At 33.8% G+C, this 17,333-nt stretch overlaps 1 protein-coding gene across 1 annotated transcript in view; it reads left to right on the top strand.

Annotated features, from left to right (window-relative positions):
- The window catches only part of PCLO (piccolo presynaptic cytomatrix protein), a 375,075-nt gene that overhangs the window by 213,647 nt on the left and 144,095 nt on the right, over window positions 1-17,333 (top strand). The window lies entirely within an intron of this gene.

Here is a 17,333-nt window from a genome sequence, read left to right as displayed (position 1 = left end):
ATGTGGACTATTTCATGGTTTGTTTATTTGTTTGCTTTTGGTCTTTCCGTACTCAGTTATTTTTCCTTAGTAACTATCTCAGAAGCTTTTTGGAGAGCTTTCATTATTACAAAATTCTTCCATATCGATAAAGTCTCTCTTCCTGGAGTTTCCAAACATTTGTCTTAATTCTGCAATTTGGAACATCAGAAATTTAAATTTATTCCATTCCTACCCTATAGGAATCCAACTATCTGAGATCCTTTAACTCTGAGTTTTTCCATCATGGGACTGTGGTTACATCTTTGACACAGAAATTCCAAGGCAGAAGCCTACATAATTGGGTTAGTGTTTCACTGGCACTTTGAGTTTATGCTTACCCCTAAGATATCTTATACATTTAATTGGTTAAATTAGCACTCATTAACATAAAATCATAAAATAATACAGAGTGGGCATAGCTGGTGCAGGGAGGTATCTGAGATCATTCTATTGAGTTATGCAATATTCCCCTGTGTCTGTAAGAAGTGAGCTGAATCTCTTTTCTAGACCTTATCACTCTGGTATCAAAGTCACAGCCCCAAAGTCAAATTCTATTTTTGACAACTTTATATAACCAAACACTTTTACCTTCTGGTCTGCTTCCTTTTACAAATAGAAAATTTTAACTCTGAGTGAAGATGGAAAAAAAAATTACTCACTTTTTTCCTTGAGTTCTGATTGCTCCCCAGGAAAATTCCCAAAAGATACAACTAAAACAAATTTAGAATTTATCCCTTCCCATGGGGTTGAGTTTGCTACTTAGATACCACTTGAAAATAATGTATTTTCATCATGATTTAGAAAAAGTACAGAAAGAAATGTTTTCCAATGAAAGATAGTATGCACGCAGATTTTTTTTTTAACTTTTTTCCATGGAATTCTTCAATTAAAGTGTTTTATAGAAGATCAATAGTTAAAAATGAGTGGACACTAGTGGAGAGTGATCACATCATCTGTAAGAATTGAATGGCAGTAACACAACTTTCCCATCACTAAGTCTGGCAATTGTAGATATCCAGTAATGTTAATTCCCTTTCCTCACGGGGGTACATTTGGCAATTTCTGTATTTCCTCAGCAGAAGTTTGCTGACTATCATTAAAGAGCTTTACTTTATGGTTTAGTAGAAAAAAATCTCAAATCTCCTAGTAACTGTGTGCTTTTCATAGTCTGTGGAGCATATAATGGTGCTTCTCTAGAAATTTTAGTTTCCTATTCTTTATAACCATTTTAAACCATTTAAACCATTTCTTTAGAGTAATAAGGCCTTTATTGACTGACCAATTGAAAACCACCCACCTTTCTAACTCTCTATCCTTATGCCCTTCTGATTTTTCTCCATGTCACATATTATTATCAAAAGCACTATGTCTGTTCTTTTATAATTACACGTATTGTCTTTCTTCCCCAACCATAATTTATGGGTGAGGATTTTTGTTTATTATGTTCACTGCTATATCCCCAGTGCCCACAAGAATGCCTGGTTCACGGTAGGTTCTCTATGGCAATAAATTCATTGGATGAATTAGTGAGTGAACAGGCCACTTTCTCCATCAAACTGCTTTTAATTTGGGGGGGGATTCACCAATTCTTCATTCCTGCCTAAAACAAAAAATAGAAACAAAGCAAATAAATTAAATCTTATTCATTCTCCCACTACACTTCTTGTCTAGTTCAGCTTTACAGTTTTGCTTTCTGCTCTCCCGTCTGGTTTTCTTCTTTTCCTGAATGGTTGACAATACACTTTCTCAAATTTACTTCAATCCAGTATTTTTGTGTGTGTCTGTGGACTATCTCTAGCATCACATCTATGAAATTTTCATAAACCAGAGCACCGAAATGTGTTCCTCACGCCCTTTCTCTTTCTTTTACATGATGAGACTGTTTACATCATGACCCCTAAAGATCAGGAACGTTACGAGAGGTTAATGTAGCACGTTCTTTACAAAATCAGGAGAGAAAGTAACAGCCATTGGAAGAAATAGCAGTGTTAATTCAGAGAATTTGCTTGGAGCTAAATTTATCATCCCAAGATGTATCTGTCTTAAAAAAAAAAAAACATAACTGTTTTTCTATCAAAAAGACATGTATTTCAGAAATAGCACATTTCATCAATGATACATGCCACTTTTTGCACTAAAGCCACATTTAAAATGTTATCACCTCTATCTGGTCTTAAAAATATATAAACTGCCATGTGTTAAAGCTGTTTTTTCCTACCCTTAGACTTGTTGAACAACTTTACAGCTTTTTTAGTAATAGACAAACTGCTTATTAAAATATTTTTGTTCTAGAGTTTAAGCCAGGATCCTATTGCAAAGCAGATGGTATTCATGAGCTGATTTTTACAAGAATATGTTTTGCTTCACTGATTGCTGTTTTGATAGCTATTTTTATGATTTTTGGAACCCTTTAATGTCTATGTCTGAGAGTAATTTCCATAACCTAAATTGAGAAATTTTATTTCTGTCATTTTTATTTCTGTCAGAATGTACAGATTTAAGAAATAATGACTGTGATGGCCAAGTGTGATTTGAAGAATAATATTTTTAGGGGTTGTTTATCATTACTCCCTTTGGAAAGCAACATAAGAAACCAGTCTGTTAAAACTGACATTGATGAAATAAGCTGTTTTATAATGGTAGTATTTACATATATGAGAGAAAAAGTATTCACATATTAAAGTTTGGCTTTGTAAATAGTAAAGGCCTCATTTTTTTCTATAGCTCTTACCCTCTTCATTGCTAGTATACTTTTCTTATATTTCTTCTTTATGATTAAAATCTTGAATTATTATTATATTTTATAATAATATAAAATAGGAAATAGTATATTAAAGTGTTTTTCAAAAAATAAATGGCAGTAAAATAATAATTTACAGTAATTATTAGGGTCTGATAAAAATCAAAGTGAATATATACATGTAGACAAATGTCGGTGAAAACCAGAAATTTTTAAAATTGATCTCATCAATTCAGTAGTTAACCTTTGCTATTTCATTATAATCAATATCTAAGGATTAATTTCAAAACAAACCTTTCAGGCTGAAGGGAGAAAAATCAGATTGTGTTACTTTTTTCTTAACATTTACATTTCAAAATATGCCAATAAGCATAATTATAAGAAACAGATGTATGTTGCTAACGTTCAGTGAAAGACCTTTGCTGGAAATGTAACCCTAAATATTAGGACGTACTAGTTTAACACAGGGGAATTCTGAATTAATAGAGCGTTGATTATTACAGACCCGGTTTAAAAATACAGAGCAGCGTTTAACAGTTACTCACTTCCTAAGTATTTTATCATAACATTCTTAATTCAGTACACTACCTATTATGAACAGTTGTGCAGTTTATAACTGACTCGACATAAAGCTACCTACATATTCTCGAAAATACATCCCCTCCCAGCAAACACACATGCACTTTTGTATATGTATGTTTTTTAAAATGGCTACTTATTTAGGATTCTGTAATCTGCCACATGTGCTGTTACTGAAATAAAATAACAAGCAACTAAAATGATTGTCGTATAAAAATTTGGAAAAGTTTTGAGATATAGTGTACATAGTGGCATCAAAATATATTCCAATAGTTGCTTGACTTTTTCTTATCATTATGTTCAACATAAAAATACATTTGTAATCAACATATACGCCTATACATATACATCTATATATAAACTACCTAGTGCTTTTATAGTCTAATATAACTAATAAAATATTTTCGCCTGCCGTTGCTTAGTAGAAACCCAAATCATTTCTTTTCTATAGGTTTTATATTTATTTTATTCCATATTTTAAAGATGAGAAATCTGAAGTCCAGGTCAGTATTCTTCACAGCTCCATCCTCACTCAACATTAATTCCAATTGTAGCAAATGAGTTTCTTCTATTTAACAGGACTTTCTTTTTGGTCCTCTTCTGTATCTTGAGTTATACGTAGAATGTGAATTAGGAAAGCACAAGGATAAGTATAGTGAGGTAAATTGAGCCTTAAGTGAACTGGCTAAATTAACTGAGGTCGCTTAGTCTAAAGCTGTGAACAACGAAGGGGATTTTTATGTATTTTATTTTCTCCTTAAGAACAATTTGCTAGAGATTCAGATTAAAACAGTTGAGAAAAGTGATAGTTGAGCACAATGTAAGAAATCATTAAGCTGAATTATGGAACTGCTATCTCTATTGTTTTTTTTTTTGGTTGCAAAAATTTTACGAGATGGCAAATAAAAGCTTAACCTTGTGAAGAACGGTAAATAACCCTTATGAGGGAGAAAACAGTAACAGTAGAAGAGTTGAAACTAAAAGTGATTACACTCATTCTCTCTCCTCCTCCTTCCTCAACTGGAATGAAAAAATATGTACTAAAATTGTTTGCGCCCACTGATCAACCATTTTAACTGTATAAATAAATCACTCAATAAGTTGGACCAAATTTTAACTTCTGATCTATTAGGCAGTATATTTTAACATGACAAGGACAAGGCAAGTCCCCATTTTTTTTTTTTCTGATAAAACTCAGCCTTAATCACGGAGCTCAGTCTCCAGGCATAGAGACTACTTTTATCGGTTAGTCATTTACTTTTTAGAACATAGAGCTGAAATCACTGTTTAAAGTACTAATTAGTGCTAATGGTAGAGAGTTTCAGGATACTTCATAAAAGACGCAACATCACAACATTAATTTTCCTTTTGACATGAGTAAATGTGCATGAATTTCTTCAGTGTGTCATAGGTATTAGAATGATAGAAATGTTTCTAATAAAACAATGTTATTGTGTTTAGAGAAAGCTTCTTTGCTATGCTTTCAACCAGTTCTTCCATTTATGGCATGAGCTAATGCCTGTAAATGCTCACTAAATACACCACCATCAATAAGCTCAGGTTTCATTAATTATCCATTTGGAAAATCATCTAATCAACCCATCAAAGTATACCTCTATTCTCATGTAACTGAATTTATAGAATTGAGAATTGAAAAGTTAACCTCTTAAAATAACATTCAGTAAAAATATTGTATTTAAGTCCATGCATGAGCTTTATCATCTTAGAAGACTGTATAAAATATTTCTAGCCACTTACTTAAATTGCCATCCTTTATCAGTTCTTAATAGTATTGTTTTCTAAAGAACCAAGTAGTTCTCCAGTTAATATGGAAGAAGGACCATGGTCCTTACTTGCCAAGGAAATTTTGTTATTTAATTTAATTTGAGGGAAGCTATTTATGTGATTTAGGTTTATGAAGAACTATTTTTATTTACTGCAAACATGTAGATGAAAGCAACTGAACTATTTTAATGTCATGTTCCAAGATTTTCTAGGCCAGGGGATATTCACTGAGTGAGAGAGGAGCAAAAAACAATCAGAGAGATTCTTGTGATTTTGTGGTTAGGCATTTCAAGAGTCTAAACATAAAATATCTTTATTGTCTCAAGATAATCTAGTAATACTGTGCCACTATTAAAAGGGTCATTATATTTCTCATGGCTTTAGATAAGTAGTTATTGAATCATTCCTCAAATTGCTAATGATCTAAAGCTCTGGAAAACATATCACATAGTAATCAATCATCATTCTAATATTCTCTGTACGGAATGTAGCATAATTAGAGATTTACATTTCATAGCATTTGAAATACAATTAATTTTGTTCTGATGAGAGATTGCCAATGAGAACTGCAAATGAGGAGATATTTTATAGAAGCGTTGGACTCACTACAATCCCTCTTTGTGGGTCAATAATTTGTTCTCAAAATGAAATGTCACAGGCAGACAATACTATGATATTCATCATGCTGAAAAAAAAAGGGGAGTAGGGGGAAGAGATGTATCTTACTTTTTTAATATACATTTCTGTTTTAGGATAAGTTTTCATGTTAATTCTTGGAAATTTTTATTAACTTTATTATTCTACTTCAGATTGCTCGTGTAAACCATTAACACATTTTCTGGTAACAGGATGTAATCATTATCTTGTGGTAGCATATTAGAACTGTAAATGATTTTGCCCTTGAAGAAGGAATCAATGTTAGATAGTTCTTCACAGCATTCCGTAACTTGATCCAGCAGCACCATGTAAAAGTTAAATGGTATAGAGATGAGAAAATAGGAGGTCTCCGTATTTATTTTCCAGTGATCTGATCTGATTTTTATCCTTATGCTATCATGTTTTCATAACCTTTAGGTTAGTCAATGCTTTTAAATTACTTCTTTGTTTCTCTTTATGCTCACTGGTTATCAAGCCTTGTTTCTGCTTCGCTAAGAGCATATAGGCAAAATATGTTTTGCTGCCCCAATAAATTTTTGAATAGTAACTACAAAAAGAGTGATTTTAAATTTAGTAACAACTGGATGTTGGGAGATTAAAAGAAAAAGGAGGTCATCAGTACCTTTAAGCATTTTCTTTTTTCCTAGGAAAATGATCAAGAAAACATAATTTGGAATGAAGCAACAAACTAGTGAAGAAATAGATCTGTAGTCTGGCATAGCAATGTGTTTTCCTAATGAAAATGTAAAATCTAGAAATGACAGAGATGGATGGATGGGAGAGAGAGAGGATAGAAAGGAGGAGAGAAATACGCACACATACGTAGGTATGAAAAGTGACCACCTTAAAAACTTCTAAGAGGGCTTTCTAAAATACCTTATATAGATTTTAGGAGAAAAGAAATTAATCTGTTTGGGACATTCCAGAAAATAGAAGGCAGTATGTGTTGCATGGACTGACATCTCTAATGCTTCTGTCCAGTGAGGTAGAAACTAGTTTTCTGCTTGGCTGCCCTGCCCAAGAGCAATGACTTTCAGCAAGAAAACAAGACAAACTGGGACAAGAGGCACATTAAGGAAAAGCTTAAAGATATCTGATGAAATACTGAGTGCCACTTTCACAATATTAATTGGAGAACATTTTTGTCTCTGCTACTAGACTTTGAGGAATAACTTGTGTGTGACTTTTAAATACATTCTATTACTTTGTTTTTATTTTCTGACTAATAAGGTCTTGTGATTTAGTTTCTCACTTTTTTCTTGCTGCTAGAATAATACAACAATTAAAGAACTACTTTTTTTTTTGGAATTTTTTAAATTAAAATTTTATTTTCAGATAATTGTAGGTTTACATGCATTTGTGAGAAATAATACAGAGAAATCTTGGGTATCCTTTACCCAGTTTTCCCCAATGGTAACATCTTGTAAAACCACAGGTAGTATAACATCATAATCTGGATATTGACATTGATACAGACAAGATACAGAACATTTCTATCACCATTAGGATCCCTCATGGTGTTTTATAGCCATGCCCACTTCCCTCCCACATACACCCCACCGTCACTCCTGGAACTGCAGTACATTCATACCATGAAATACTTCTTAAAGACAAAAAAGAAGTAAACTGTTGATACAAATGAATCTCCAGAGAATGACCCTGAATGAAACAAATTCAATCCTAAAAGAATACGTACTAAAGACTCTATTTCTGTAACATTACTGAAATGGCAAAATGATAGAACTGGCGAGACATAGTAGTGTATTCCAGGAGTAAAGAACTACTTTTTAAAAACCATTTCAAGTACATTCACAAATGGTAAATTCTCTGCCAAGGCTGTAGAGACTCAAGACTGTTTATGGATAAAGGTGTTTGTATTTTGTCAATGATTCAGAGATATTTTCATAGCAATGATGATACTGCTTATTTTGAGTTTGAATCATGGAAATAGAGAGTAGCACTGACATTTATACACTACCAAATGTAAAATAGATGGCTAGAGCAACTGCATAACACAGGGAGATCAACTCAATGTTTGGTGATGTGATGACGTAGAGGGGTGGGATAGGGAGGGTGGGAGGCTCAAGAGGGAGGGGAAATGGGGATATATGTGTAAATACAGCATATTCACTTTGTTGTACAGTGGAAACTAGCACAACAGTGTAAAGCAATTATACTCCAATAAAGATCTGGAAAAAAATTGCTATCATGTTCCATAAATATAATCAGTGAAAACCAAAATAAAGGAAGAATTAGATGCTAAAAATAATTATCCCACAGTACTTTAGTTGAAGAAATTTGATGGCTTTATTTTGCATGTGCCAAGCACTGTGCCCTGTTACAATGCCTGGTGGATTTTAGATGTTTTTTCAGTTTTTAAAGTATTTTTCCATGAGTGGTATCATTTAGAATTTCACTTTTCACAGGTCTCTCCTCTGTTATCTTTCATTTTTCTTGTATATCTTAAAGCAATAAAAATTACTGAGCCATTGAACTCAACATTTAGAATGTATAAGCTCTGTGTAGGGGTGGGGGTGGGATGGTATTAAATGATGGTTCTATTTTGGGAACACATTATTAATGATACAGTGCATAGGATAGAATGCTGAATATTTTTATATTCAACTGCTATTTTGTCTCAAAACTTGAAACTGTAGATGTTGGGGTAGAGAGACCCTTTGAAGGTGAATTAATGCTTTCATTGACATTTCAGAGAGTGAAACTCTGCTTCTAGTCCTTTTACAAGGGAAGATAGGTAAAGTTATATTTTCCAATTTGCAGCCTTATGTTTACCTTACAGCTTCATCTTCATCCTCCACCCTAAGTTTCCAAAATTAAAGGAATATGCTAACCACTGTTCATATATTCTAAAGAGCTATCTTGTTTGAAGGGGAAAAGTATTTCACCTACTTTCCTAATACTTAGGAGGCATAGATCCTTATAGATGGGTAATGTTTACACCCTAAGAAGGGGGAATGACCAGGTACAGAGCAGAAGGAAAAATATCAGAGAGTATATAGTATGTATGAGTAGTATTCTTCTTACCAAGAAAAAGACTTACTCTTATACTCAAAGTAAATACAAGCCCTGAATGAGGAGAATTCCAAAAATGTGAGACAAATGACTGAGAGCAATTTCTGTCCTCCAGTTCTGTATATTATACTGCACAGTTGAAGGGCAGGGACCATGTCTTACTCATAATCTCAGTAGTCAGTACAGTAAACAATAAACATGTTCTCAGTTTTCTTCACTGAGCTCTCAGATAGGTGTTTTCAGTTTTTGTTGTTACTGTTTTGATTCTTGTTTTTCTTACATTATTTTTAAGTTGGCAAGGATTTCTCCATTTTAAAATTGAGGTTAGCTATCCAATTGATCTCCCTTAGTGATTCTGGGATTTAATTTCTCAAACCAAATAACTGTTATTTCCTCTGAAGTTTGTAATCCCTTTTTTTTATTTTTATTTTTTATTTTTAAAATTTATTCATTTATTATTTTTGGGGGGGTACACCATGTTCAGTCATCTGTTTTTATACACATATCCCCATATTCCCTCCCTCCCTCGACACCCCCCCACCCTCCCCGTCACAGTCCTCTAAGGCATCATCCATCCTCGAGTTGAACTCCTTTTGTTATACAGCAACTTCCCACGGGCTATCTATTTTACAGTTGGTGGTATATATATGTCTGTGCTACTCTCTCACTTCGTCTCAGCTTCCCCTTCACCCCCCGCCCCACCAAACCTCGAGTTCTCCAGTCCATTCTCTGCATCTGCGTCCTTGTTCTTGTCTTGTCACTGAGTTCATCAGTACCATTTTTAGATTCCGTATATGTGAATTAGCATACAATATTTGTTTTTCTCTTTCTGACTTACTTCACTCTGTGTGACAGACTCTAGGTCTATCCACCTCATTACATATAGCTCCATCTCATCCCTTTTTATAGCTGAGTAATATTCCATTGTGTATATATGCCACATCTTCTTTATCCATTCATTTGTTGATGGGCATTTAGGTTGTTTCCATGTCCCGGCTATTGTAAATAGTGCTGCAATAAACATTATGGTACATGTTTCTTTTGGGATTATGGTTTTCTTTGGGTATATGCCCAGCAGTGGGATGACTGCATCATATGGTAATTCTGTTTGTAGTTTTTTAAGGAACCTCCAAATAGTTTTCCATAGTGGCTGTACCAACTTACATTCCCACCAACAGTGCAGGAGAGTTCCCTTTTCTCCACACCCTCTCCAACATGTGTTGTTTCCAGATTTTGTGATGATGGCCATTCTGATCGGTGTGAGGTGATACCTCATGGTGGCTTTGACTTGCATTTCTCTGATGATGAGTGATGTTGAGCATCTTTTCATGTGTTTGTTGGCCATCTGTATGTCTTCTTTGGAGAAATGTCTATTTAGGTCTTCTGCCCATTTGTGGATTGGGTTATTTGCTTTTTTGGTATGAAGCTGCATGAGCTGCTTGTATATTTTGGAGGTTAATCCTTTGTCCTTTGTTTCATAGGCAACTATTTTTTCCCATTCTGAGGGTTGCCTTCTAGCCTTGTTTATGGTTTCTTTGGCTGTGCAAAAGCTTTTAAGTTTCATGAGGTCCCATTTGTTTATTCTTGATTTTATTTCCATGATTCTAGGAGGTGGGTCAAAAAGGATGTTGCTTTGATGTATGTCATAGAGTGTTCTGCCTATGTTTTCCTCTAGGAGTTTTATAGTGTCTGGCCTTACATTGAGGTCTTTAATCCATTTGGAGTTTATTTTTGTGTGTGGTGTTAGGAAGTGTTCTAATTTCATTCTTTTACATGTTGCTGTCCAATTTTCCCAGCACCACTTATTGAAGAGGCTGTCTTTTTTCCATTGTATATTCGTGCCTCCTTTGTCAAAGATAAGGTGCCCATATGTGTTTGGGCTTACTTCTGAGTTCTCTATTCTGTTCCATTGATCTTCCTTTCTATTTTTGTGCCAGTACCATACTGTCTTGATCACTATGGCCTTGTAGTATAGTTTGAAGTCAGGAAGCCTGATTCCACCAACTCCATCTTTCCTTCTCAAGATTGCTTTGGCTATTCGGGGTCTTTTGAGTTTCCATACAAATCGTAAGATTTCTTGCTCTAGTTCTGTGAAAAATGCCATTGGTAATTTGTGTAATCCCTTTTTAATTGCACCATTGATCCTTCTTTTGAACTCAGAGTAGCAAGCAACTTTGAACAAAGATCTGGCATTTACATAATTTTTCAGTCAGACTGGCAATTCCTTATCCTCTGATTTTTCCTTAGTTTTTGCAGTTGTGGAAAATTTCCCAAGATTTTTATGGGGTAAAGCTAGAAAGATTAATCTTCTGTGCTGAATAGACATTCTCATAGTTGTAGGCATCAAATTTTTATTACCATTCTCTAATAAAACTTTCTAAAACTTGGTTGCATATCTTCTGAATATTAGTTCATGTTAATCCAAAAGGTGAGAATTATCCTATTTAATAAAGGAATTAATTTTAGCATCATAAAACAAATTTATAACAAGGCAAAATAATCTAATACATCCCTCTCATTAATTTGCTCAGATTGTTACCATAGCCTAAAATTTCTTTTTCTTTCACTCTTTATCCCAAGAGCTCTCTTTTTCAAGGCATCGTCCAAGTCCCTACCTTTTCCATTCAAAGGTAATATGACATAGAAATACTAGCATTCTCTTCATCAATAGATAAGCTCAATAACAATAGATCAGTGATCTCTTTCTGAGGACACCATCTTATATATTTTCTGACATCAATGGTTTTCGACCAGTGACTGTTTTACCTCCCTCTCCCTCTAGATATTTCACAATGCATAGTGGCATTTTTGATTGGCAGGACTGGGGTAGGATATGCTGATGGTATCTAGTGGGTAGAGGAAAGAATTGCCACTAAACATCCTACAGTGCACAAAGCAGCCCTCCCAACCCCAACATAGAATCATCTGGAAAAAAATGTCAGTAGCACCTAGGTTAAGAAACATTTAATTAATGTTACTTATTGTTGAATTAATTAGTTGTTACTTACGTTGAAGCTGAACCATGAATAGTCATAGTCTGCACGCAGACCCCTGGCAAATTATATGACCGCTTTCCATTCTTATGTCCAAAACTATGTTGGCAATTATGTCAAGGGACAATGTAAAATGCTTTGCTGAAGCCCTTGAAGATTATATCTTCTGTTTCTATGTTATCTACCTGGACTGCCACATTATCACTGAAAGAAATGAAATTGGGCTGTCACAATTTTCTGTTTGGCAAAGCCACAGTGCTTGCTACCCAGTGCACCACATCGCAAGTCATTGCCAATGATTGCACGTTACGGTTTGATGGTTTGTCCTGGGACTTCACGTGGTATTGGAGTTAATTTGACTGGTATGTAATAACCAGGGTTGCCTTTTCCATCTGTTTAAAAAAAAAAAAAGAATGAGTGAAGATTTTAATATAGATACAGATTTCAAGGGCTTTCTATATTTTATATGTATAATACATATATAATTATATATAACATATATATTTTACATATAAATTATGTAACACATATGTATTTTTTGCTTTTCCATTTTTCCTCTTTCTGTTTGCCTAGAACCCCTCTCTGTATATGTTTCCATCTCACAGGTGTTCATGCATGACCAGGCTGAAGTTAAACCAGATAATCCTGCTGTTTCTCTGAAATTTACATTTTATACTGTTCCCTCCACATAGAAAGTATTCTCCTGTTTAAGCCCCATCCCTTCTTCAAAACCCAGGCTTTCTGCTATGTCTTCATCCATCTTTCCTTGCCCAAGATGAAAGTAAATCCTTCTTATTCTGGGTCCCAATATACTCAGTTTATATACTCCTCTAATTTACCTTCTGACTTTTAATATAGATGATCTTTTAAGAGGTTATGTTTTCTCTAGAAAATTGTATGATATTTATCTGTATCAAAGTATCTTATTTATCTATAAATCTATGTAGAATCTATTTGGAAGTGAATCCACTTTTCTCATTATCTAAAAGTGAAGGGACTTCATCAGAATCATTCTTGCTTAACTGAAAGAACAAACTTAAAAACTGAAGATATTATCATGATGAACATTGATTTCCAACAGCAGGTACGACTTTCTATATTTATGAAATGAAAAATACACTCCAAAGTCTTTCTGGTGATACAGTGATTTAGAAGAGTATCTCTGATATTGACAAAAGAGCTATTTTGCAAAAGACTGAAGTAGTTTCTTCATACAACATCCTAAGAAATATTCCTGATTCATGAGTTTTTTTTGAGAATAAGGTTTGTGTACATTTTATTTTACCTCTTAGCTCTGTGCCTTTATTATCTAGAAAAATGCATTTTAGAATTATACTAAGTAAACTCCTGGAATAAATTAATAAATTGAATTTTGCCATATTTATTATATATAGCAATCGATGAAAATTTTGGTCTAGCACCTATTTTTGCTTGTTCAACTCTTCTCATCCTTAGACTGAGCTTTGAGTATTTTGACAGTGAGATAATGCACATATATATATTCAAAGTCCTCAGGATAGTGTATCCATATACCTTAGCTCTTGTTATTTGTATTAATAACCCTGACATCTCAGAACAAGGAAAAATTTATTTCCTTTACCATATAAGATGCATGGTATAAGTGGATTCCCCCAAGAAGAATGTTGTTTAAGATAACTTTGCACAACAAAACTTAGGCTGGAGCTTGTTTGCTTCTTATCATTATTACCTCCTAGGTATTGCAATTGAAATTAGCTATTCTTCCAATCTTCCTCAACCTCCATTCTATTCTTAAGACTTTCTGTGCTTTTCCCTTGGTCTGTTATTTGCACAGCTACTTTAAAATATTTTACAGTTATTTAGTACAGTTATTTTTCAGATTAAGTGCACAAGATCTGTCTGAAAACTTTTACCAAGCAGATCATCAAGGAAAGAAAATCTTATTAAACACCAAGATTTTTCTAGATTATTGTCATCTCTAATTGTGACTGCCAACTACATCACCTTTAATCGTGATAAACTTTTTTTATACATCTCTTGATCTATTCCAAGCAGTTACATTGTTTTGTTTCAATTCTCTATTTTGAGGTTCTCTACTCTTATTTTACATTATATTGTTTAGATTAGAAGTTATTTATTGTCTCAAAAGGCTGTTCTTTTTAAATTATAAGTTAGCAAGATGTCCCTTCAAATTCTCTATTATATTTCTGTCTGTTCTCTGGATTATAACTAATCTAGACTCTTTACTTGTTGTAACTGATTTACTCCTTAGACAAACCAGTAATGTAAAAATAAATATTAACTTCCTCTACATATTTGAAAAACTGAGGCTCAGGGAGTTTAAGCAACTTGCTAAAAGTCTCACAGCTGGTAAAAGCAGACCCAGGATTGAAACTCTGTCTGGCCTGAGAGACTAAGCTTTCAGTCAGTGTTACACTTCCTGTCATTTGGGAAGAATATGGCTGAGATGTTGACAGGTCTCCAACTTTGTTATCAAGAGAGAACAGCAAAGCTAATTTGTTTTGTGGAGACTGAGTGGTTCGCTAGGCTAACTTAGTGAGTATCTAGCTTCTATCAACCAACTTTGTCACTTGTTTCCATGACTCACATTCGTGACACAGAAAATATTAATAAACACAAGTCATGGATCATTAAATATTTGCAACCTTGAAAGATAATTAAAAATCCCTAATACCTGGAGTGTTTCTTTAACCTAGGATTTTAAAACTACCAAAAAATGAGCTTGACTAAGCCCACTCCCTCAAGTGAGAACTATAAACTGTTAAACATAAATTTAAGTTGAATAAATGTACGAGCAACAAACAGTAAGAACTAATGTCAGTTTCTAGCTCATTTCCCTATAACCATTACTCTTAATGCAATAGTCTTTTTTTGTATTCCCTCATAGTTAATCTTTCCTGTGATTTTACATCTTTCCTCTCATTCCACACAATGAATTCTGGGAAACTCACTTCTTTTTTCTTCATCTTTTTTCTAGGTTCCTTTTGTTTGTTGGTTTGTTTTATTATTTTATTATGTATTTTATTGGCTGTGTTGGGTCTTCGCTGCTGCACACGGGCTTTCTCTAGTTGCGGGGTCTACTCTTCCTTGTGGTGCACAGGCTTCTCATTGCGGTGCCCTCTCTTGTTGCACAGCATGGGCTCTAGGCACGTGGGCTTCAGTAGTTTCAGCACATGGGCTCAATAACTATGGCTCATGGGCTCTAGAGCGCAGGCTCAATAGTTGCAGCACACGGGCTTAGTTGCTCCATGGCATGTGGAATCTTCCTGGGGCAGAGATCGAACCTGTGTCCCCTGCATTGGCAGGTGGATTCTCATCCATTGCACCACCTAGGAAGTCCAAAATTCACTTCTTGATTCAGAATTTTTTAAAATAATCACACACAAAAAAATCACAGGTTCTTATTTTAGCCCTTCATTTCTTCATTCTTTCATTCAGCAAATATATGCACCCGTTTAATGGATGCCTTCTATATTTTTTAAATTAATTTTCAAAATGGGTGTGTCCACCCCAGAAATTTCTTTCATTCTCTCTGTTTACTCCATTCCATTGTTATGGTCTCTGTTCTCTGTGTGTTCTCTTTGCTAGGATCAGTTTTAATGTTACATTAATTCATGGGTATTTTTAACCTCCTTTGGTGGGGAGGAGAATTCTTACTTTCAAAGTAAGACATTTCATATGTCTTCATATTATGCAGTGCCATTACACTTTCAGAGTAACACACTAAAATGCTCAAACCATTTCACAACCACAATCACGTCGTACACGTGAACATCTTAAATGTGAAAACTCTTAATGCATATACCAGATCTACCAAATGCTAGTCTAGGAAAAGAAACAGTCATTAATTTCAGCCTCCTGTTGAGCTCCAGTATATTCAGAAAACTGAAAAGATTATAGTGAAAAAACTTTTTAAAAGTAGAAGACGTGTGCGTTAGTATTTTGGAAAATTATTAAGTAGTTATAAGATTTCAATTTTAATTTTATTACTATTTTATGGTCAGTTGATATTAAAAAGCATAACATGTGCATTCATTTTTTCCAAAAAAACCCAGTTTTTTAAATATTTGAAATATGAATTTACCAAATTCCAAAGTTTTCTGTAGAAATAAGGGGATTTCATGAAGAAATAATACTTAATGGATGCCTACAGTATGTACCAATTATTTTACACGGACTCATTTGCTCTTCATAACAACTCTATGACTTGATTGTGAGTATTAAATAAAATGAAAATAATTGAGGGTGAGAGAGAATAAATAACATGCCAAACAGCTGCTCTTTGTGTTTCCAATTCCCCATATTCCTTGAGATGTCTCTGTGAGGATGAATAAGCTACAATTTCTAAATCACTCTACCATATTTTACAAACAACATTTAGTCGTGAATTTGCGTTCAAATATTTTAAATTTCAGAAATACACATGAATCTCAATTGGTCTTTAGGATATTGCTTCTGATTATGATTTCTATTAATTAGGAAGATAAATCGAGCAGAAAAAAAATAACAGAAAACCGATAAAAACACACCAAAGTAATAAATTTGCTAATAGTAAAAAGACAATGAAAGTACCCGGTCTTGGACAAATATGATGTAATTAATTAAACATAATTCTCATATACTTTCTGTTATTTTTTGGGTCCTTAATTTTTGGCAATTGGAAAAAAGGGAAGAATTTAGGTCTGTATTATTATTAAGAAAAGGAAGAAAAGAAGTGAAGAATATGCAACTAGAAGGCAGAAGGCCTGAGATCTAGTTGTGAATATGCTGCTACATGCTTGGGTACCTTAGAGAATATCAGTTAATTTTAACTATAGTCAAAATGATCTGTCATGTCTTCCGATTTTCTAAAATTGTATGATTCTCAAGACCAGTGATTCTTAGAATGCAAGTTTATGACAAATTAACCAAATAAAGTTGAAAATGTCTGACAACTCACCGATAAACTTTATCTGATATTTTTTAAAGATTTTAAAGAGTTTTTGAATTGTTTGTAGTCAGTTCCTTTTGCTTCATGGGAAGTTATTAAAGCATTAAGAACCTGAAATTACTGAAGAGTAATAACATTGAAAGAAAATAGGAAACCCACATAGTCACAGAAATACTGGAAGATTAAATAGGAAATTAGTTCAGGCAACTCTTTTGGGGAAAAAACAGTAGCGAATGAGAGGATTTCATTTCAAAACATTTCATGATTGGAATAGGATTGACAGTCACTTCAGGGGGTGAAAGTAGGAATTGGAAGATAGACGCAAACAGTTGAACTTGACAATGAGCATCTTCAGCAAATGTAACTTAAACTTTAGATGGTTAACACAAATACTCTGGGCATGCCTTCAGTAAATAATATTATGTATATTAAATAGGATGGAAAATGGGTTTTTAAGAGTTCTCCTAGGAGTCTATCTAAAATATAAGCCTGCCTAACAGCGTACTCTGTGCTTGATTTCACAACTCACGACTCATATTACAAAGAAGATTTTTGTAATAAAATCTTCTACCCTCTATTATGTCAGTTTCACATT

The sequence above is a fragment of the Hippopotamus amphibius genome, chromosome 4, assembly GCF_030028045.1.
Source record: "Hippopotamus amphibius kiboko isolate mHipAmp2 chromosome 4, mHipAmp2.hap2, whole genome shotgun sequence".
In the NCBI taxonomy this organism is placed as follows: domain Eukaryota; kingdom Metazoa; phylum Chordata; class Mammalia; order Artiodactyla; family Hippopotamidae; genus Hippopotamus; species Hippopotamus amphibius.
Note: the sequence above shows the minus strand (reverse complement) of the source record. Positions and strands in the feature narration are given on the sequence as shown.